Here is a 15,693-nt window from a genome sequence, read left to right as displayed (position 1 = left end):
CAGATCTCAAAAAGATTCTATACGATTGTTCATATGTGGGATATAAATGAGCCCTACTGTGGCTCAACCCTACATCCTGGGATCATGGTTTGAACAATATTGACTCTACCTTACATGAGGATGCTTCCACAAAAGGTTCAGCTTTTCTGGAAAATCAGTTTTTGAAAATTACCACCAAATTTTCAATAATTCTAAATTATCTCCTCTTTAAAAAGAGAGTGAACAAATTTGAACAAACTTGCATTCCGTTCACCCAATGATACTTTTTACTAAGTTTGATTAAAATTAGCCAAGTGGTTTTTGGAGAAAAGAATGGAAATGTGAAAAGTTTACGACACTTCACACAATACAGATGGTGATTGTTGCCCATACAACCATTCCCCATAACAAATTTATATCTAGGCTTTTTGATATTATTGACAGTTGTTTCTTCAATAAAAATAGAAGTCGTAAAAATGCTTACCTTGTCATTGGAAATCTCAAAAATTATTTTGTTAAAAAACATTCTGATTGCACACACAAGTACTCTGAAGTTAACATTAAAAAGATGCTTGAGTTTCTGATAGACAACATCTATGTAGTTCTTGGAGAGTCTTTAAACAATCTGTTGGAATTCCCATGGGTTCCAATTGTGTCCCATTTTTAGCAGATCTATTTTTGTATTCTTATGAAGCAGAATTTATTCAAGACTTGTACATCAAAAAAAAAAAAAAATCACTCGCTCTGGCCTTCAACTCAACATTCAGGTATATCGAAGACGTATCATCACTTAGCAATTGTTATTTCCATACTTATGTCGACTCGATATATCCCAGTGGAAACACAGAGTCTGCGTCATCTGTTTCATATTTGGATATTTTACTGGACATGGACATTGATGGTAACCTAACAACAAAACTTAATGATAAACGCGATGACTTAATTTTTTCTATAGTCAACTATCCTTACTTATGTAGCAATAAATCTTCATCACCTGCATATGGTGTTTTTGTCTCTCAGTTGATTCGATACGCAAGGGCATGCTCTTCGTATGAACAGTTTCTAAGTCGAAGCAAGCTACTGACAAACAAGTTGATAAAACAGGACTATCAACAGTCTCGCTGGAAGTCCTTTTTTCGTAAGTTCTATGGTCGATACAAAGACCTTGTCAGCAAATACAATTTTCCATTGGGTCGCATGCTGGCCGACATCTTTCATACTAATTATTAGACCATAATTAATCACCTAATTGTCTACGGACTTTTCCGATTTTTTCCCCGATTACGACATAGAGCACACGGCGGGTATGACCGGTCAGCAGAGGATGCTCACTCCTCCTAGGCACCTGATCCTGCCTCTATCTGTTTGGAGGTCTGTGTTGCTCTGCTTTGAATTCGTATTTCGTTTTATGGATTTCCGAGATGGTTGACAGTTTGTTATTGTCATTTTTTTTATTTGTACCAAAAATGATAGTATTATTGCCATTCCGATTCTTTATTGAATTCAAAAAACAAAACAAAAAAGCCAAAAACAAAAAAAAACCGAAAAAACTTATAAAATCATAAAGTAGAACGCTCTTTAGTTTTGATGTAAATGTGAAATTAATATAGCCCTTCTATGACCATTCATTCTGTTTACTTATTTTGAACGATTTAAAATTGTCACGAGAATTAAGTTGAATTTAGTACAAAGTCTGCAATTCAACATGAGAATTTGAATTGCATGGTTTAACAGCATTTGAAGTAAAGTCATGAAAATAGAACTTTAATTTGTTAAATGTTGTATATGGTTTACAATTCATATTAATTATATAGCTTTAATGGCAATAATGGTATTCAATACCTGGTGTATGACAAAATATTTATTTTACAAGCATTTAATGAGAAGTCTCATGTTTTCAACATTTGCAAAATTGATTTACAAATATTTAATGAGTAGTCTCATGTTTTCAACATTTGCAAAATTGATTTAAATCAAATCACATGCAAACCAGACAACGGAGGAAGAACTGATGTTAAAATATTATAAAACATGTACTTTCAATCTGTTTTAAGGCTCAGTCAGAAGGATATGACCGACCTCCTCTTGGAATGCGCGCCATATCTACAACAACAACAGGAAAACTGTTTAAAAAAAAAAAGATTAAAATATCATGTTACATGTAGTACGAAATTTCATTTTCATTGTTTTGAATTTCAACACCATTTAATTCAAATTATTTTTTATCATCAACCTTAGATTTGAACCTTGAAATTTGAGATTTGCATGTTAGATCCATCACTCTTCAAATGACATCATAATTATTGTAAATTGATACTCAAAAATGTACGGCAATTTTTTTTTCAAACTTACCTTTCCCAAAAAGGTAATCAACCAGTTTTCTAGCGTATTCCTTTTCTTTATGAGGTTGTCGTGTGTAAGCAGACATTGAACTGACCAATCCAGCTATTTCCGGAAATTCGTTGCAAAGTTTTTCAATATCGTTCATATAATTTATTAATGGCAAAATTGTAAAATCTATCTTTGAAACACTGAATAAGAAAACATAATAAGGAATTAGTCTTTTCATTAACCAATGTTTTTTGGGAATCTATTACAGCTTTTAAATCAATGACCTTGTTGTCTTCTACATCAGGTAATGAAAAAATCTTCAATGCTTCTTGAATGCGTCTAATTGCTGTAGTAATAGCCAAATCAGCAAGCACTGCATTTCTCCTCAAATGTTACCTCTTACTATAATTAAACAAAAACATTTGCGCTTAAATCTCCTATCACGGTTGAGGGAACATCCAGCCAACCTATCCGTTTGTCCACTGTCCACGGCAAGCGTGTTTGAGACATGTCCCCTTGTTTTTTAAAATCGTTTGAGTTACATTTGATCCCATCCTAACGTCATACATCCTTGATAATATTACCCGAGATGCTTTTTGTTTAATTTCCGTTAAAGCGGACAAAAATAAATCTAAGAAGTTTAAAGACGTTTGCCTTAGTCCTAATTCTGGTATCAAAAGACTCTTTTCAAATCTCTCTTGGAGAACATTAAGCGATGAATCATAGAATCCCATCTTGGCCAACACTCTTGCTGTTCTTATTGTTAAAGGACCACATAAGTCATAGAATTCTTTCATATTTTTCTTTTCGATAAATTGTTTCGCATTTGAAAGAACTTGTTTGATTAAATTTGACCCATGTGCATATCCATATTTCTCAGCAACAATTTGAATCGCATTGGATGGAAAAAGCCGAACATACTCAATTGTAGTGCATAGCAAATTTGATGTCTTCTTCCTTAAGACAATCGATGAGATTATTTTCCAGCATAAAATAATTTGGAAGGAACCTTGATTTTAAACACGATATGAATGAGTCTAAGACATACAGGAGGCATCCGCTGAAATGTGTTTCCCAGCAACGAAATGACACTTCTTCACAGGTCATCAAAAATACCGACTTTAAATATTTTGTTTTGAAAGTTGGAGTAGGTGTTATGTTTTCAAGAAGTACTTTGATGACAAAAAACCGTGAAGCTGTAACACGGTAAGACTTCTAAATATGGCGTGTTCCGCCATGGAAAAATCAAATTGCCACTCAATTTCTGAGCATGCGCTTTTTGGGTGTGATCTTGGAATTAAAGTACAACCTAATTGAGCGATAGAACTGAGAAGAAACTGTGAAGGAAAATTTTACCTATTTCTCTCCCCTTCCCAGCGACGATGAAAAGGGAAGGTCAAACATAACCCATACAATGAATTGTATCTTCATCCCTCAGTTTCAATAACGATGGTAAATGATCGGGGACATTAAATGCTTTTTGGGAGTTTATTTTAATCAACTCTCCTATGCAGTCACTCTGGCAAACCGAAAGTGAAACAATGTTTGGACTTAAGCACAAATTATCACCGCTGACAAGTCTTAGTTCTTGAATATAATGCAAAAATTCGATGTAATGTATGCTGAAGCATTGTTTTTCAAGGAAACTTATCTATAAACACTTTGAAAATAGTAAAATTTGATATAATACGAACAGTTTAGATATTTATGTAGTCTCATGTATTTCTACGCCAGAGTTTAATATAGTCCCGTTCAACAAAAAACTCGGCTGTCTCCGTAAATCTCCGACAAACAGAGAGGCTCTCTTGCTTGTCGGAGATTAACGGAAACAGCTGAGCGTCTGGTTCAATATCAATAGTGCTTGGATCCATACAATTTTTAGAATTGTTTCGATTACTTATACATAGTTTGAAAGCTGTCTTTAAATATTACACAACATGATTCATATGGGGTTTCTCTAAATTCTTGTCTGAAAAGTTTAATTAAAATTCATATTATAAAAAAGTGCGTAATTTAAATACAGACTAGAAACTAATTGCCACGCAAGATAAGTTGATTTTAAAATAAATGATAATCGATAAAATCAACTCCCGTCAGTACTTCAGTACTTTGATTGGTATCAATTTTGATCAATTTGTTCAGAGTCACTTCTTTTATGACATGAATCGGACGAAGAAAGACTGAGTCTACAATACCCAGGATAGGTTTTAGAGCAATCAACGTATAATAGTTCTGAATAGTTAGTCTGTCGTACAGATGAATTCGGAAAAATTTCCATTTTTTCCATTAATAGAACAACTATTCTATTAAATTCTGTTTTTGGTTTCCGGTTTCGATAAAGGTTACGAAGTGATACAATGCTTTCATCCGCTTTGGTTCCTAGAAAATGAAAACATACGTCTTCAACGCAATTCACTGGTCCAATTATAGGTTTAGCGATTCTCTTACCAAACGTTTGAAGCGGAAATATATGTTTTACGATAAATGTTAAATGATGTAATGGTAATCCCGAAACAGGATAAATATACAATTCTTCTTTAATCAACGCCTTTTGTGAATCTGTAAAATACAAACAATAAATATTAAAACAATGCATGTAAGAAAAAAAAATGAATTATAAAGTAAATTGTATTGGATAACTTAAAGATAAATGCTTGCCTTTTGTTTCTTCTTGTTGAAGGTCTCCTCCATTAAGAGGAAAAAATATGCACTGAGGACTTGTGTCTAGAGCATTTTTTCTTTCTTTATGAAAAGAAAAATATTGTATGACAAATTGAATATCGTTGACCAAATTATACTCGGAGAAGTGCTTCTTAACCACCGATGCAAATTTATTCTCTAAAAGTTGTGTTCTTTCTTCTGAAGATTTATCGCTGTTGGTCGCTAGCATACGAAATATTTGAGCCCCTGAAAAGATATTTATCATTCCTTGCAATTTAAACGATATTTATATTAATTCAAATCATATTTCAAATAATATACAAAGACTTTTTTTACTGTAAGGTATTTCTGCAAGCCATTGCAAAGGACGAAGACTAAAATAATGGGACTTTCCTATGTGGCCAAGATTAATGTGGAATTTTGTTGTCACTGAGGTAGGTTGTTCTGTGGCAATATCGATACGTTTGGTACGTATGTACTTAAAATTATAGATACTGATATGCAGAAGATATACATCAGCCAATGCTTGCAAGAGGATATGATCGCCCCATTCGCCTGGTTTTTTCATCCTTTGGAGATATTGTGTCCATGTTTCTCCGGATACAAATGAAGCAACTTGTACTCCATACTTGGATGAATAGTTTTCTAGGTGTTTGAAATAGTGCAAAACAATGTTATTTAAGCTTTACAACATAGAGTAAAAATCTCATATTATTGAAAAAAAAAATGATCTGCAAAATACTTTAAAAGACAGACATAACAAAATTGAAAAAAATAATGGTTTTTGTTGGGTTTTTTTACATACTTTAATACTTTATTATTAGAATTACCTAGATGGAATTTTCAAATATACGTAATCATTTCCTTATTAGTGCAATTTAGATAGAGTAAGTTATACATTTGGGAGTTTTCTAAAGTATGAGGGAAGTTTATTGAATACTTATTAACATTTTTGGATAGAATAATTGAGAGAATTTTGAATCAAAATAAACTGATAAAGAGGGATAGCAATTTTGCCTCCAACCATGTCCAATATAGAGCTAATGTAAATATCAAACATACACATAATATCATCTAATATAATGAAATGAAGCAAACCATCTTGCCAAGTTTAAAGATTCCAATTTATCGCCAATGATATCAATAAGAAATAAAAGGTTTGTGAGTGATGAATGGGGAAATGGTGAGTTTGCAAATAAAAGTTACAGAATAGAGCATTTGAACCACTTTAAATGATTAAATAAAAAAGTTCTACAATGTTCTAGAGTAATTCTCTTTTTTCTCTTTCTTTTACAATTTTATTCTATTAATAAAAAATGTCAAAGCGCATATAGACATATTTTAAGTACTTATTTCTGCTTTCACTTTTTTGTTATAAGTACCATTTAGCTAAGAAAAATTACATGTACATAAGTAAATATTATTCCTATCCCAGACTGTACATATATACATATATGTATATACACATACATTTGCACAATGGTAACTTAAGCATGTATAACACGATTGTATATATAAGTGCACTGTGGCTTATAAAAAGGATAGATAAAGAAAGGGGTGAGTAAATGGGGGTGAGGGGAGGGGGTGGGGTACATGTATATGGTTTTAAGTATATGCTAAAAAAATCTTTTGTACAAATATAGTTCTTGAAATATATAATTATATAATGATCATTTTTATAGTAATAGACAATTATTATTTATTACAGATATCTTGCCAGTGTCTTTCATATCCATTATATTTAAAATATTTCAGTAGTAAATATTTTTTGTATTGAAACCCTCTCCTCTATTATTATTTTCTCTAGACAACCAAAGTATAGGGATGGAACTGTCGTTTGCTGGTATTTAAATGCAAAAATGTACTGTTTGATAGAAAGAATAAAATAAGTAATTCCTGCAATTTATAAATGTCTCAATTTGCATATTTTCCAAACTAGACTATCCATTCTTCTATCTTAAACCAATGCTAGAGTATTTCTAGTAAACATTTACACTAAGAAATCAAAGTGCTGAAGTACTGACGGGAGTTGATTTTATCGATTATTATTTATCTTAAAATCAACGATATGTTATTTTGCTTTGCAAGTTTATAATCTCTGTTTGAATTACGAACATTTTTATCATATGAATTCTCGGACTTTTCCGACAAGAATTTCGAGAAAACCTCTTATGAATCATGTTGTGTAATAATTTAAACTAGAATTTATTTCATCAAACTATGTATCGGTATTCGATTTCAAAAAGTGTATGCATCCAACCGCTAATGAACTCTAGTCTCGTTCAACCAGATGCTCGGCTGTCTCCGTTAATCTCCGACAAGTAAGAGAAACCAGGTCACGTGATAGCTTGATGATGCAACCTCTAAATATAGACTGACTCTATGCTTGTCGGAGATACGGAGACAGCCGATGGTTGAACGAGTCTATATTGAACTCTGGCGTAGGAATCCATACGACTGCAAAAAACTTCTAAAATGTTCGTACTATTTTTAAATTTGACTATTTCTTAGGTATTTGTAAATAAGTATCCTTTTAAAAAAATGCTTCAGCGTACATTACATCGAATTTATCGATTATTTTCAAGAACTAACTCTTGACAGCGATGATGATTTGTGCTTAAGTCCAAACAATGTTTCAGTTCCGGTTTGCCAGAGTAACTGCATAGGAGAGTTGATTAAAATCAACCCCCAAAAAATGATTCATTGTGGTATGTGTACTGAATCAAGTTAGACTCCAATTAGTAATTTTTCTAGAATACTTATGAGTGAAGCTAATTACATGTATATTAAAAATGTTTTGAGGAGTTCTTTTCATCTAGAAGCATAATAAGAATAGAAAGTCTTATTCACATATATCTGATATGGGTTTTTAAATGCTCTTTTACATATGTAGCTCCGATTTTGAACTCATCCAAGATTAACAGATTGTTCAATAGCTTCACATTATGTTAATACTTAGATGCATTAGTTTTGTGGAAGTAATTAAGTAACTCAGAATATCAACCAATTATATACAAACAGTTCTATATATGACTTTATACTATAATTTATGGCAAATCAGTGTTTGACAACATTACAATATATATATATATATATATATATATATATATATATATATATATATATATATATATATATATATATATATATATATATATATATATATATATATATATATATATATATATATTCAGTACCTAGTCAATATATCCATAATTTCCAGAGACAGGAACCTGTTTCTATTCTTAAAAAAGGTCATTGCCGTTCAAAAACAGATGTTTTAACCTGTAACTTTTTTTTAAAAAAAAGCCTTACTTTATTGCTATTTCACGTAGCGATGCTTCGGTATGTCCTGGACAACCATTGATCATGAGTTAATTGGCTACGGCGCGAAATAGACAGTTTTCAACGTCATAGACATCTTTGATTTCAAACAGTTTGTCTTTGACAAACTTCTGTATTGCTGGAGTACACCATGGAGACAGATCGTATGGTTCTTCGTATATACCTATGTAGATATCATTCACAAGTTGTTTTTTTTTAATTAAATGAATTTATTTAATTGAAATAAATTTATGATAGAATATCTTACATTTACTTATATGTCTTGGGTGTTTACTTAAAACCAATGATTACAAGAAACGTGTTAGTTAAAATTAAAATTGTCGTACATGTTTTACTTTCCTCATGGACACTCCGAGGAAGATGATAAGAGAGGCAGTGTCGGCATGGAGATGTATTTTCTTCAATAGTTTTGTTTATAAAGCTATCCCAGTACTCATCTTCGCTGTCAAAGTAATATGTCTCATCAAAATCATCACTTAAATCATTTTCTTTTTCAAGAATATCTGAATCTCCTGGGGTTTCAAATCAATGTTGATCTTAATTGAGGTTGTCAAAAAAGTCTTTATCTTCGAAATCAATTTCACTTTGTTGTTCATGAAGTAATGGTTCCGTTTCAGTTTCAGTTAAACTATTGCCGAAAATAGATAATTTTTCGGTCTCACACTTTCGGATGTTTTTATCTCTCCAGAATGTATGAGGTTCAAGTCTTTGTAATTCTTTTTCAATCAACTGTGCAATATTCACCAGCGACATTCTATTATAAATGGTAACTTACAATGTACGATAATGAGGAATAGATAATATGGTTTCTTGTCTTAAACTTCCACAGAGAACAACTTCCTCCTAATTACATCGATTAAGTGCCAACTTACAAATTCTCAACATTGAGGAAATCTAAATAAAGCTTACTAAGGAAGGGAAAAATTTACCTATAAATGCTGTTTGATGGATAAGAGAAATAAAGTGCTTTCCACACATATCTTGTCAAAACGTATTTTTAAAAGCAAAACAATGTTTTACAAGCGTTGATTAATGAAAATAAATGAAAACCAAGGATCAAATATTAAGAATGCTTCATTTGAACAACACTGGCATAAACCATCTAACGATTGCACCCAGTAATAACCACGTAATATATACATATATATATATATATATATATATATATATATATATATATATATATATATATATATATATATATATATATATATATATATATATATATATATATATATATATATATATACAGTACCGTCAACGCGGATCCCGTATTTTCCGCGCACCCCCGCGGTCCAAATTGCAACGCGGTTTAAACACCTGTCTCAGGTAAAAACCGCGTGCCCCCGCGGTTCAATCACCCATAATGACAACACCCCCGCGGTTGGAACGATCGATTACAGGTGTTAAAAAGTATCGAAAAGGAACACGAGTTATCTCCCTCGATTAAAAAAAATATAACATGCATTAAACATAAATATAAGTTAACAAATGCATAAAGATAATCATGATCCTTGAAAAGAAAATCACATATTTTGATGGTAAAAATTTTTTTTTAAATATTTGCTGTTTATTTGGTATTACTGGGGTAATATTTGAATTCTAATCATTTAAAGCTGTTATCTGTACAATCAAGGTGAAATGAGCCATGCCCGCAGGTGATTGAAAAATCATGCTTTACTAAATTATTGATACATGTATATCGTTATACGATTAAATTAAATTTTAAAATCTAACAAAAAAGTGTAAAATTAAAAGGACTTATTTACTTAAATTCAATATTTTACTTTATAAATATTCAGGTATGTATATTTTTATTTCCAATATCATTTTATCTTTTTATCCTATGAAACCGTTAAAAATTCATTCAAATTTTAAAAGTGGCTCATATTAAGGAAAATCACGACTTTATAATTGCTGTAACAGCGTCATTGTTTTGATAAAAAATTTATAATTTGTTCGGAAAATTGATTTCAACCAGCTCTGTAGACCGACTAGTTGTAGCCTTATAAAAACACCTGCTCACAATTAAATGTTCAAAGAAAAATCAGTTATCCTAATTAAAACACACAAAAAAGGTACTCATAATTAAAATTGTATGATTTTTCACATCGCACGGGTTTTATTCAGTTTTAAACTAAGTGTTGCCCTGAAAAGATATATACACATATATTCCGTGATTTTCATTAAACAAGGGTAGGCGTTCTGTTGTGCGTGAAGATAGACATTTCTTTACAAGAAATGGAATGAGGTTGTTACATCACAAAACAACATAGGAAGTTGTACATGTTATTAAATGCATACATCTCGAGTTACTTTATGAAAATTCAAATGCCAACTAATTTTGTACACATTTCCTTCATCATGTTCATTGTGTATATTAATTTTAAGTCGCGATCATTTCCTGTGTATAGTGATTAACAAACCTAGGGTAGAAAACGACATGCTCTAGGGGTTTTCACACCTATTCAAGACAAAAGAAAATCTCCAAATTGCGTACGGCTTCGTCTAACCATACAACTATCTTACAGAGGAGGCTTCTTGATTGAGTGTCGCCGATCTTGATTTTATCTACGATCTTTAAGTGAGAGAGAGAGAAATGCTCTTTAGCTCCCCCCCCCCCCACGACGCCACTGCATTCAATTGAAATATACTAATATAAAAATTTCCTAACTTTAGTATTCATAATAGACTAGGGACAGTATATATTGTGATTGAATCCATCATGCAGTTTCAGTCTGAGTCCACGTGCTTCACCTGTCAATCAAATCAGCCCGCGAGCTGCACCACGTGCTCCTTCCTAGTTTCGTTCTATTAGTTTCCAGGTAAAGGAAAAAAAGAAGTTTGTCTAACAATACAGTATTAAACACTGTTTATGATGTGTAATTTAAAGCTTGACACTGTGTTTGTGAAGTTTAGTTCGTATACAACGTTATATAAAAAGAAAACTAATTTTCTCTCTCTCTCTCTTTTCGGGGGAAGAGACATGTTAAACACCTTTTACAGTTTAAGAAGGCAATAATATGAAACAATTATTTATTTTTACTGTTAGATAAATTGTTTAATATAAATGTAGAATTCCTGGTTGTCACTTGTTGCAAGGAATATCCACCTTCCTCATACCCGTGAATTCTGTGCGTTCAAGCGAAGAGTGATTTCCTGTCAGTGCGATGGTTTCACACCTTTGTGTAAAACAATTGGAACAAATACAGTTAACTTTGAAAGTCATTAAAACGTTGGAAAGGGGGGGGGTGTACAAAACACGTTATAATTCGCTACTGATACGACATATGTGGTAGCTTCATATTCAACACACATAAGATGTCAATATCTTTTTATATTTTAAGGGTAAAGTCAAATGTTCATATTTTGCCGTTGATCGTATGGTATACGTACACCGCGTAGCGTGTGCTTGTCACGGACTAGGTTAATTGTCTTGAGTATCGACAGTGTCTCTCTCTCTCTCTCTCTCTCTCTCTCTCTCTCTCTCTCTTGAAGGTTTTAGGCTTTTTGCAGAGGGGGTGGATCTTAAACACGTTTAACAGTTAAACAGATAACAGTAAAATGAATAACTATTTATTGTTATTACTGTAAATAAAAATTTTTGAAAAACAAATGAAAGCGTAGAGTGATTTCCCGTCAATGCGATGGTTTAACACCTTTGTGTTAAACAATTGGGACTAAAGTCAAGTACAATTTACATGTACTTTCACAGTCATTAAAACGTTGAAGAGGTGGAGGGGGCGGTTACGAAAAACGGTATTCGCAGCTGATACTACATGTACATTTGTGCTGTAACTTCATATTGAACATGCCGTTGACCGTAGGTAAACGTTCTCCGTGTAGCATGTGCCTGTCACGGACTAGATTAATTGTCTTGAGCATCGAGAGAGTGCCGTAAAACGAGCTACAAACTGATATGGATTAAAACATTTTTGTAGTCGGAAATGTTTAAAATCATTAAAAAATCGAAAAATAATATTTCAATTTATAGTTCTAACCCTCTCCGTCATGTAGATTACATTATAAAAATGATGAAATATTTTTGAAATAATAGGTATATCAACAGTTACATGAAAATTATGACGGGTGCAGATGATTCTTTAATTAAAATGTCTCTAAAATAATTGATAAGGAGTTTTGAAAACGTGCATTAAAAATACGTAATCATTTTAATATGTGAAATGAAAACAATACATCAGACATGGCCAGTATAGAATGACTCTCAGTGTTAGGTGGCCGTCTTATTGTCTAATAGCATACAGGTAAAAATCTCCGATCATCTTGTTCAACGGTAGGTCACACCGCCGCGGTTTAAACATGGCTGCAGCGAGGACCGCGATGAATTAACCGCGATGGTGTAACGCGGAAAGGATTAAATAACCGCGGGGGGAGCGCGGTCAAATACGGGATCCGCGTTGACGGTACTGTATATATATATATATATATATATATATATATATATATATATATATATATATATATATATATATATATATATATATATATATATATATATATATATATATATATATATGTATCAAATCTTCTAAAGTATTTTTATCTCTTTTTAAATGTATTATTTCTGATCTGTTTCAGCAAAAATATATATTCACTAGCTAATATGTTGACATATTTAATGGTTTATTTATACAGGACAAATTACTTACCTATCATCAGGCAAATGTTATCGATCGATTGGCTAAACATTTTTCTGATCGAGAAGATCATGTCACAATATTACTTATCAGGTTTGTTACAGAATGACTTCAAAAAAATATCAGGTTGATCAGTCTTTAAGACGCCGAGCCGAACTGGTATGATGTTATGTTTATTAAAGATATATGTGCAATTTTACCATAGATCTGTACAATATATAAACACATCAGGCGTAAATGTTATCGGAATCTCGGCTATATGTATCGGGGCTTAAAGTTTTAGTGAACACAATGAAAAATTATGTTTTAAACAACCATTTTATGTGAAATCTGAAGGATTAAAGTAACAAATCTTTGAGTATCTTTTCCATTTTTAACCAATGAAATATATCTAGAATGCCTACAGTCTCTCCAAACACGGCATTAGACAAGCTCGTGACCTCTTTAGAATGATGTGAAATTGAATATAGGTACTGGGATTACTTTTCCCGTGATTAAACGTCATAATGGTTCTAGCACCAAAAGGACACTCTGGAATCATTTGCTCGATCTTGAGTTTAGAGAAACTTAAGTTAACTAAAACTTTAATACCTTTATAAGCATGATTCAGGACCTTTATAAGGCCTAGCTCAAAATTTTTACCCGAAATATTTTGATGAAATTTATCGCATATAGGTTTACTTATATATCAATTTTTTATGATTCAAAAAAATAAATACCACTCCAATATCCCAGAAGTCGTCTCCAAGAAAATCAAATCATTTGTTTTATAGTGAAAAAGTTAAATTTCTAAGGTAGAATTCCTGAGAATTTTATTTGTTATATCGTTGTTATATATTTTATTGATTCAATACTTTGCTGTTAAATATGCCATATAACATCTTGTTCATATCATGATGATGTTCATTTTTGAAAATAACAAAAGGCATAAATTAAAAGAATACTAATTTTATACCACGAGGTAAAGTGCTTTATGAATATGTTCATTTATTTAGAAGATAATACAAATTTTGACATTTTTTGTAGCTAAAGTTGTATGAGCCGTATCTATTTTAAGTATTGATCTATGTTTACCTTAGAGCTGTTTCACGTTACGACACTTCGGTATTCCAGGACATCCATTGATCATTAATTAATCTGCTACAGCACGAAACAGACAGTTTCCATCACCATACACGTCTTTAATCTCAAACTTGTTCTCTTTGGCAAATTTTACAACTAATGGCGTTATCAAAGGTGATTTTATGTATTCGTTTTCATTGTGATATAAAAGAAAATACGAAAGGGTTAATGCAATGCTATAAATCTACATGCATTTATTTAAGTATACTTAATATATAAATGCAATAGACTGCGATAGTCTGTGATAAATTGTTTACTGTAGGTGCGTTCGGCCACGTCGGATTTTAAATAGCCCGTAAATATTTGCAAAAAATGATAAAAATGGAGGAAAAAATTAAATCCGTAATTTTATCTCCTAGTAGAACAAGATCTTACTTTCTAAAGTACAAAATGAAGTTATTCGGCGGATGGTAGAGTTTGCATCGCATCAAAAATTTGCTTTTAATCTTCACTGTCAAAATAATCGACTTCGTCAATACTGTCCATTAATGCATCTCCTTTTAAAGATGACAGAATCTCATTGCCGTCTTTGCCCGTGTCTTCGGGGATGTCAGTTGCTAAAACTAAATCATGTGCGAGATGCTCTGAAATTTTTTCTGGTAATATATACATTTGAATAACAGGAACATTTTATATCCGTAAAGTCTTTTCTTGTTTTTTGCGAACTTAGAATACATACTGCAAACATTCATATGCTGTACAATATATATGTAACTTTTGTGTTGATCTGCATTTTTTGTTTTAAAAATGCAGGACGATATTTGGACAATCCTCATGACTCCTTGTACGGTTGAATAACTTTGAATTTTATCAATAAATACAACATGCAGCATCATCATGCATTATAATTTCCAAAACATTTTACTATGATGGTATTGATGGCACAATAATATCAACGAATTCATTTACAAATTTGCGGCTATTTCCGTAAATCTGGAAATTTTTATGTACATTAATTTTTGCGAAACCGGGTCATAAAGCTGTATAATAATTGTTACGTTTTAAATTTTTGAGAATGGTCATCGGCGCTAAAAATAAAAAAAAGCATTTAAATATTAAGTGTCACACATATTGATATGCACAATGTTAGCTAACCTTCGGATATCGTATATGTTTACCAAATTCATATAGTATCACGTGAGAGTTGATCTCTGCAAATCATATCTGTGTCAAATTACCGATATATATAAGAAAAGCGGCGAAGGCAACAAAACTACTTAAAGGGATATTTTGAAAAGGATTTATAGCGAGATGATTAACCCAATTAGCAGATCACACCGTCACATGCCACGGTCTGTGTACTCTACACAAGTATTGTCACGTGTCAAACACAGGTGATTTTTTCCGGTGTGTTCCCGTTTTGCACACATCTGATAATTGGGTATAGAACAATAGGTGTAAATTGTGTTGTGATAGCAATTATAGTCTGCTTTCGGTCAAAAATTTTACCTGTTTTTTTACCTGTGTTTTATCAGCGCGTTAACGATAAAACAAGAAGAATATAGACATTTTGTTGTGTTTTAGGTCTAGTAACTATCACCATTTTTTTCGTTTGATTAAATGAAGATAATGATATGTTCAAAAAGTCTTCAATTTC

The 15,693-nt window shown here is 31.9% G+C and overlaps 1 pseudogene; it reads right to left on the bottom strand.

Moving 5' to 3' along the window:
• Positions 1-1,819: 1,819 nt before the first annotated feature.
• On the bottom strand, positions 1,820-9,102 carry LOC128161219 (uncharacterized; annotated as a pseudogene).
• Positions 9,103-15,693: the final 6,591 nt, after the last annotated feature.

This window comes from Crassostrea angulata, chromosome 8 (genome assembly GCF_025612915.1).
Source record: "Crassostrea angulata isolate pt1a10 chromosome 8, ASM2561291v2, whole genome shotgun sequence".
Lineage (NCBI taxonomy): Eukaryota > Metazoa > Mollusca > Bivalvia > Ostreida > Ostreidae > Magallana > Magallana angulata.
Note: the sequence above shows the minus strand (reverse complement) of the source record. Positions and strands in the feature narration are given on the sequence as shown.